Source organism: Vicia villosa, linkage group LG1 (genome assembly GCF_029867415.1).
Source record: "Vicia villosa cultivar HV-30 ecotype Madison, WI linkage group LG1, Vvil1.0, whole genome shotgun sequence".
NCBI lineage: Eukaryota > Viridiplantae > Streptophyta > Magnoliopsida > Fabales > Fabaceae > Vicia > Vicia villosa.
In genome coordinates, this window is record NC_081180.1 from 224,476,283 (window position 1) to 224,486,110 (window position 9,828).

A 9,828-nucleotide genomic window follows, 5' to 3' on the forward strand; every position below is an offset into this window, starting at 1 on the left:
GAATTGAAACTTAATATGATAGGATTATTAATTGGTTGATTTAATTAATAGTTGAATAATATGAAATACTTATTATACTTCCAATTTGTTTGAGTTGAGATAAGCTGATAGTTGACTGTTAATTCGAATGCTATGTATCATTGTTGAATTAAACACAAGTTGAAGTTTTAAGTTGATATGTGATACCCCAAGGTGTTATTTTAAATTTTTAAATACTCTGATTTCTCGCATTATAATTTCTGCATAAATGCTCGGGGTAGAATTGGGGTGTTACAACTATATTTTCCCATATTAATGATGCATTAACTTCTTTAGGGGAGAGACAATGTTTCAGTCTCCTTTCTCTCTCTTTGATTTTTGACTGCCTCCTAGTTAGTAATTGCTATAATTCTTCGCACACACAAACGCCCAATTTTCTTCTTATTTGTTCAAACTGAACTGCATCCAAAGACTTTGTAAAAGTATCAGCAAGCAGGTTTTCTATTTTTTCACGTGCTCAAGGGTTATGACTTTGTATTCAACACAGGGCCGACCATAAGCAGGCGCAACATGCCCTGTAGCGCTGGGCCCCCAATTTACTTAGGCTCCATTTTTTTTACTGTAGTTAGGTAAAGACAAAAATATAATAAAGTATTAAATATAAAATCTGAAACACTTTATTCTGCCTGCCCTAAAAAATTGGAAACCAAACCCACTTCCACCGAAACAGAAATTGAAGGATAATCTACCACCGAAACTGGAAACGAAACGAAATGAAACCCACTTCTACCACTGAAATTGAAAGTTAATCTCCATAGCATAGGTTAGAATCTTCTGTAAGTTACTTTTGTTTGTTTTTTTAAATTATAGCCCTTATGTTGTATTAATTTCTAACAATGAAAAGCTGTGCTTGTGGTTGTGTTGTTCTTTAAGTTTAACATTTTATTCTCTAATTTCTTAAACTAATTGGAGAAAGAAACTGAAACATACATTGTTCTTTAATTTTATTTTAACTTTTTTTAGTATTAATGTTTAATTTTATTTTAGAATGAAACATAATTTTTGGTATTAATTTTTAATAATTTATTGTAGGAACATAATTTCACTACGGGACTACTAGTAGATCGGTTGTTGGTAAATATTGCGGAGTCGATCATCGGCGGACACAAGAGACATATTGCGATATTTCAGGTTTTTTTACCATGCCTCCTAAGAATAGAAAGTATGAATGTGGAAATGATAAGCGTAAGAAAAAGAAAAAAATTGAAGAGTTAATTCAATCTCAAGCAGGAGCTCTTGAAAAATTCTTGATAAAAGAACCACAAATTTCAAATGAAAGTCATTATGTTGATAATATTGATGTTGAAATTATTGATAGTGTGCTCATTGAAGATGATAATGTTGATAGTGTGCAAATTGAAAAGGATAATGTTGATAGTGTGCAAATTGAAAATGATAATGTTGATAGTGTGCAAATTGAAAATGATAATGTTGATAGTGTTGAAGTGAATAATGATGATGATAATGTTGATTATGATATATTTGATCCAAGAAATTGGGAGCGCCTTCCACCTAAATTGATTGATTTATTGGTTGCAAAAGGTCCTAAAAGAGATAATTCCATTGTGAAGGGTCCTAGAGATAATTTGAATAGACGCTTTACAGCTAATTTGTATACTAGAGCTTTAGCAAATGGTGAGATGTGTGATAGAGATTGGCTTGTTTATTCGAAAGAGCTTGATAGAGTATTTTGTTTTTGTTGTAAAGTTTTCAAAAATGGGATTGGTAGGGGACTATTAGCAAATGAGGGTTATAGTGATTGGTCACATGTTGGTGCAAGAATTAAAGAGCATGAGTTAGGCATGGAACATGTTAAGAATATGACTACTTGGTATGAGTATCGTCAAAGGCTGCAAAAATTTCAAACTATTGATAAAATGACTCAAAGATTAATTGAGAAAGAAAAGGATCACTGGAAAAAAGTTTTAAAAAGAGTTATTTCAATAGTGAAATTTCTTGCTAAACATAATTTGGACTTTCGTGGTTCTAAAGAGAAATTGTACAAAGATAGCAATGGCAACTTTTTGGGTTTGATTGAAATGTTGGCTGAATTTGACCCAATTATCCAAGAACATGTTAGACGTGTTACATCTCAAAAAGTTCATGTTCATTATCTTGGGCATAGAATACAAAATGAATTGATTGCATTGCTTGGTTCTACAATTAAAACTGAAATCATTAGTAAAATCAAACAAGCTAAGTATTTCTCAGTGATACTAGATTGTACTCCTGATGTTAATCACCAAGAGCAAATGTCTTTGATAATAAGATATGTGAATGTTTCTTCAACCTCTGTTAGCATTGAGGAATCATTTTTAGGATTTTTAAAAGTGAATGATACAACTGGTCAAGGCTTTTTGATGTTTTACAAAATGAATTGAAAGAACTTGGTCTCGACCTATTTGATGTGAGAGGACAAGGGTACGATAATGGGTCAAATATGAAAGGAAAGCATCAAGGTGTACAAAAGAGATTTTTAGACGTTAACCCGAGAGCCTTCTATACTCCTTGTGGTTGTCATAGTCCTAATTTGGCATTGTGTGATATGGCTAACTCTTGTAATAAAGCTAGGAATTTTTTTGGAGTTGTTCAACGCATCTATGCAATTTTTGCCAATTCTACTAAGAGATGGCAAATTTTGAAAGATAATGTAAAAGGGTTGACTCCAAAATCGTTGTCATCCACTCGTTGGGAGAGTCGGGTAGAAAGTGTCAAAGCTATAAGAACACAAATGTCTGATTTTACAGAAGCTTTACTTGAAGTGCCAGAAAATGATCTCGATCCTAAAATACAAAATGAAGCCAAATCCTTAGCAACAAATGAGCTTGGTGATTTTGAGTTTTTGATGGCTATAATTATTTGGTTTGAAATATTATCTGCAATTAATTCTGTTAGTAAGCTTTTACAAGAAAAGGATATGCTTATTGATGTTGCTATGGAAAAAATAAAGGGATTGATTTTATTTTTTGAGGGATATAGAGAAACGGGTTTTTATAAGGCACTGATTAGTGCTAAGGAAATTGCGGTTGAATTGAATATCACCCCAACATTTCCTCAAAGGCGTATAATTAAAAGAAAAAGACAGTTTGATGAGAATTTGAGTACTCCAGCAGTCGAGCTATCTGAAGAGGAATCTTTTAGGGTTAATTATTTTCTTTACCTTGTTGATCAAGCTGTTGTTTCTTTGAATAAGAGATTTGAGCAATACCAAGAGTATGAAAGTACTTTTGGTTTCTTGTTTACTTCTCACAAGTTACAATCATTGGATGATGCAACTTTAAAGTCTTGTTGTAGTAACTTTGAAAGAGTATTGAAACATAATGAGCAATCTGATATTGATGGGAGTGAGTTTTTTGCGGAGTTAAAGTCGCTTAGAGAAATGTTTCCGGAAGAAATTATAAATCCTACCGATATATTATTATTTTTGAAAGGCTTGGATTGTTTTCCTAATACAGTTATTGCATATAGAATTTTATTGACTATTCCTATGATAGTTGCTTCTGCGGAGAGAAGTTTTTAAAAATTGAAGTTATTAAAGACTTACTTGCGGTCTACCATGTCACAAGAAAGACTTAATGGATTGGCATTGATAGCTGTTGAAAATGATCTTTTGGAGAGAGTAAAATATGAAGACTTAGTTGATGATTTTGCTTCAAAAAGTGTTAGGAGAAAGGCTCTTTTTAATTAGTTAGAAACTTTAAGTTGTATGAAATGTTATTTATAGATTAAACATTACTTTGAGTTTTTTGGAGCTCTATTTAGTTAATATATAACTATATTTTTGGTACGTCATTTTAATAATTAAATGTGAACTTTTTTCTTTAGGCCTATTTTTAAATTAGAACAGGGTCTCTGATTTGATTGGGCCGGCCCTGATTCAACAAGGTCTCTAATAAAATGATTCCTGATGTCAATGTGCTTAGTCTTACGATGTTGAATATGATTTTCGGAGATATTTATAGCACTTAAATTGTCACAGAATAATATCATAACATCTTGTATGACATTGTATTTAGACAGCATTTTCTTCATCCACACAACATTTTATCCAGAGGTACTCTTCATATCATTAGCACTTCCAGCCTAATTAGCATCATAATAAACCGATAACGTAGAGTTTGAGTTATGTGAATACACTATCCCATAGTCACATGTACCATTTACATACTTCAGAATCCTTTTGACTTGATTAAGATGACTTACCTTAGGTTCTGCTTAATATCTGGCACATACTCCAACAGCAAAAGTAATATCTAGTCTTCTTTTCGTAAGGTAGAGGAGGCTACCAATCATGCTTCTATACAGACTTTGATCAATGCTAACCCCTTTTTCATCCTTGGATAGCTTCAAATGTGTAGGAGCAGAAGTTCTTTTGTGACTGGCATTCTCTAACCCAAACTTCTTCACAATGTTCTTTGCATATTTTCCTTGGAAAAAATAAATAGAGTTTCCCATCTGCTTGATTTGTAACCCAAGAAAGTAAGTTAATTCACGCACCAGACTCATCTCAAACTCAGATTGCATTTGCTTGACAAAATGTTGGAGCATATCATCCGACATCCCGCCAAAATAATGTCTTTCACATAAATCCGAGCTACCATAAGTTTTCCATCCTTTTCTCTGACAAATAGTATTTTATCAATTCCACCCTTTTTATACCCGTGATGGACTATAAACTCTGTCAACCTTTCATACCAAGCTCTGGGAGCTTGTTTTAAACCATACAAAGCCTTCTTTAGTTTGAACACATGATCTGGAAAGGCAGGATCATCGAACCCTTTTGGTTGTCCAACATACACTTCTTCATTCAGATAGCCATTTAGGAAGGCACTCTTTACATCAATTTGAAACAAATTGAACTTTAAAATACATGCCACTCCAAGTAGTAACCTAATAGATTCCAGGCGAGCCACAGGAGAAAATGTTTCATCAAAGTCCACTCCCTCAATTTGAGTGTATCGTTGAGCAACAAGCATGACTTTATTTTTGGTAACAACACCTTGTTCATCCGACTTGTTCTTATACACCTATTTTGTCCCAATAACATTTGTTCCTTCAGGTCTTGGTACTAAGTCTCAAACCTCATTCCTCTTGATTTGCTCAAGTTCTTCTTGCAAAGCACTAATCCAGAACGCATCAGTCAGGGCTTCCTTGACGTTCTTTGGTTCAAATTTTGAAAAAAAGCAAGAGTTTGACATAACTTCTCTTGATCTGGTGGTAACTCCTTTATTCAGATCTCCTATGATAAGCTCCTTAGGATGATCTTTATGAATCCTGCTAGAGGGTCTTTTATCAGTTGTCTCAATGTCTTTGCGTTCAACATTTGCACTTGAGTCACCAACATTAACATCCAGAGGAAGGGATGTTTCAACATTATCCATAGGAGCAGATGTTTCAGCAATATCCATAGGAAAGGATGTTTCAACATCATCTGTGACATCAGCTTCTATTGTCGAGTCATCAACCACCACATTTGTGGACTCCATCATCACCTTAGTTCTTGTGTTGAACACTTTGTATGCCCTACTGTTGGTAGAGTATACCAAAATATTCCTTCATCACTTTTAGGTTCCATTTTCCTTATCTACCCACGATCAGCAAGAATATAGCATTTACTTCCAAATACATGGAAATATTTCATAGTTGGCTTCTTTCCTTTCCATAATTAATAGAGAGTGACAGAAGTTCCAGATCTGATAGTTACTCTGTTATGAATGTAATATGCAGTGTTCATGGCTTCAACCCAAAAATAATATGAATGTTTCTTAGCATGAAGCATGACCCTTACACATTCTTGGATAGTCCTATTTTTGCATTCCACCACCCCCATTTTGTTGAGGAGTGATAGGTGATGAGAACTCATGACTAATCCCTTCAGCCGAACAGAACTCTTCAAATTTGTTGTTCTCAAATTCCCTCCCATGGTCACTTCTAATTCTGACCATATTGCATCATTTCTCTTTTTGGATCCTTTGACATAGTTCTTTGAAAACTTCAAATACATTAGACTTTTCTCTAATAAAACTCACCCAGGTGTATCTTGAGAAATCGTCAACCACAACATATGCATATCTTTTTCCTCCAAGAGTCTCAACCTACATAGGTCCCATCAAATCCATGTGAAGTAACTCTAGAACCTTAGAAATGGTTGTCAGACGTTGAAGATTCTAATGGGACATTCTTATTTGCTTCCCAATTTGACATTCACCATATATCCTTTCTTCATCAATCTTCAGTCTCAGGATGCCTCTGACAGCTTCACTTGATAATACTCTCTTCACACCTTTCAAGTGCAAATGGCAAAGCTTTTGATGCCATAACTTGGCTTCATCCTCATTTGACATCAAACAAGTTTGCAAACTTTTAGTTTTTTAAGGACTCCATAAGTAACAGTTATCTTTTGATCTGATTCCCTTCATGATAACTCTACCTCCCCCATTTTTTACAAGGAAATCAGATTTAGTAAAGTTAACTTTGAGACCTTGGTCTTATAGTTGACTAATACATATCAAGTTTGTAGTTATCCCCTTAACAAGCAAAACGTTGTCAAGCATTAGTTGTCCTTCATGGTCCAACTTACCCACTGTGAAGTCAAGATTCTCCATCTAATGTGTTTTGATGAAGACAAAATACAAGTCAAATAATCATTTCAAAAAGTATGGAAAAAGCTTCAAGAACAATGTATCAATTCAAGTGTCCAAGTCTAATCATGAGCAAAAACTAGCACCAAATTATTTAAGATTAAAGTTGAAGACTAAACATGGATATTGATTGATAGAGGTACGAGCATGCAATTATATTGAAAATTTTAGTGCTCAAATTATTCTCCAAAAAATCACTTGCATGCATTGGTTATTTGTGTTCAAAATCACTTTCAAATATATATTTCTTATTATATTTGAACCATGTTAAATCACTTTCAAATATATTTTTTTATCATGTTTGAACCATGTTAAATCACTTTCAAATATAATCTATTGACTTGGATAAATCAATTAGATGTTGCATTAGGTTGGTTCAAATAATTAGACAAATTTATAATTCTTTCAAACATCCAGTTTTTGGTAAATTGTGGCATTTTGACCTGTCGTAACAACAAAAAACGCCACAATTTACAATGTTCTGAAACAGTACTTTTAAATTTGAGACTTGAAAAATGATGCGAACTTGTTAAGTCAAGTGGCCGTTTTAATTGACCTAAGAAGTACTGTACATAATTTAAAATTATGTTTTTTCATGAACCATTGTTATTCTAAACTATTGCAAACCTTCATGAAAATGTCTTAAAATTTACCATGTTTCATAGAGGTGTTGTGCACTTATAAATACATGAAATTTCAAATTAAAAATCACCTCTTCCATTGCAATTTAACATCACATTTTTCACTCAAATTTTTAAACAAGTGTTTTTGTTCTTAATATTTCATAAAGAATTTTCTGCATGTGTGTTCATAACATTCCAGAAAATTCATATCATTCTCATAAACACTTGAGCATTATATTGTCATTATAAATTGTTTGTTTGGAAGAGAATATCAACCCTAGTGATTGATATATGTTCATCAACTTTACTACTCAAATATTTTCCAAAAGTGTTTTATAATTGCTTGTTGTTCAGGATAGTTGGAAACAAGAGAGTAGAAAGGAAATGATTGTTTTTCTTGTTCTACTTGGTTTGTTGTATCTTGCTATCCAGGATTGTTGGAAGCAAGAAAGTCACTTTGAGAGGATTTTTCTCTTAGTGGACTTGTGTAAAACCCAAGAGGATTGTTCTTGGTCCAAAAGGATTGTTCTTGGTGTTTGTGTGGGTCTTGTACAAGTCACAAACAATAGTGAAATCTCTTTCATGTTGAAAGGGGACTGTAGTACTCTTGGATTGTGAGCGGAACCAGGATATATCCTTGTGTCATTTATTTTTCTACACTTCGTTGCTATCATAAATTTATCATATACTAGAAAAATAATCACCTTCATTGCATAAAACCAGAAAATTTTAAAGTACCTAATTCACCCCCTCTTAGGCGCACTCTGGAACTTACACCCACACCTTTTATTTCACCTTTTGATCCATCTCCAAAAGTGACATAGCTAGTAGAGTATGACTTAATATCTACCAACAATGTTAGCTAAGCTAACAAAAGGAGAATCCGACTAAAGCGGATAAATCAAAGAAAATGAACTGACTAAAGCAGAGCCCAAAAGATCGGGAGATGACCAAAACATAACCCACTCAAAAGACGTTAGCTAAGCTAACGATAGGAGATTCCGACTGAAGCAGATAAACCAAAGAGAAGGAGTTGACTGAAGCAGAACCCAAGAGAAAAGGTAACTAGTCACACATGACTAAACGAAATAATACCATAAGGATCACACGAAAGGTGGTAAAAATACCTAAAGATAAACATCGGAATCTGAGATAAACAACCACTACTAGAGATAAATTCTGCGAGAAATGTAGGTAATCAACCAAAATAAACCTATGCTTCAATGCATGTTTGAATTATTTTACTTTTGGGATAGATGCAATGCGAATGATGCATGAAAAGAGCGCTCTGTCGGGGAAGGACAAAAGTAACAAAGAAAGTGCTGGGGAGAAAATTCTGAAGCACCGATCCACTAGAGAGAAACAACTTGCCTACAACACACTGGTTGCAAAGTTAGAGAAGAAAATTGAAAAAATAAATTGCAAATTTTGGAGATGCCAATTAAAATTGGGCTTCACCGGGGAGAATGTCAAATACATTGACTGGAAAAGAAGAGAACCAAACTCTAACTTCCAAACCGTTATTCAAACTTGCTCGGAAAAAGAACCACTATTCATCATTGGGGATAAAGAAATCCACACCACTGGGGAAAGAGAAAACATCTGCACATAACTCTATCAAAAGCTTCATTGGGGAATACAATAATTTGTACACATCATAGAACAAAAACTCCACTAAGGATACAATTTTATTGGGGATGACGAATAACTGGTAACCATCCGCTACCAAAGAACGGGGAATTCTGAAATGAAGCAGAATCCAACACCAACCAGATTTCAAACTGGAGAATTAGGGATTTCGGAAGAACCCTTAATAGAACAGCAACCTGGGGAACAAAACAACTCGTGAACAACCTACGGGAGAAGATGATCTCCTTGAAAAAAACCTCAGTGGAAAATAATAATCTCAACATTACATTCCAAACATAACCTCAAACTATGGATGTACCAATCCCCTAAAACTAAGGTACAAACAAACGTGCCCCCAGGCAAAGATTGACAATCTTCAGATCCCACTTAAGTAAGCTGCACTCATAGTTGGATCCTTTCATATGGGTTGGCTCATAGAGAAGTCAACTAAAGTACATCTGTATGATTGGATTTTTTAGAGGGTGAGATGCTTCCTTTCAAATATCTTCAATACAAGATATAAGTCGAACAACACAATTAATTAGGACACTTTTAACATCTCCATTGAAGATTTGAACTTCAATTACTATGGGGTCATGAAAATCTTCATGGTGCTCTTTCACCAGGAAGGTAATATCTAGAATTTTCGGAAGACTTAAAATTTTTAAGTAGGACTTTAATGTGATGTACCTGTTGTCTAACATAGTGACTTCTAGATGAGTTGGATTCTGTCTCCTAATAACACTTTTGACTTTTAATTTGTTTTCTTTTTATTATTGATCGTATTTTTTAGTGCTCCATATGATTGTTGGATTTTTGCGATGTCACATCTTAGTCGGAGTCAATAGTTTTTATAATAATTACTATATACTTTCATTTTTTCTTTAAAGAAACAT

At 33.8% G+C, this 9,828-nt stretch overlaps 1 pseudogene; it reads left to right on the forward strand.

Annotated features, from left to right (window-relative positions):
- The first annotated feature begins 680 nt into the window (after positions 1-680).
- On the forward strand, positions 681-3,559 carry LOC131595796 (uncharacterized; annotated as a pseudogene).
- Positions 3,560-9,828: the final 6,269 nt, after the last annotated feature.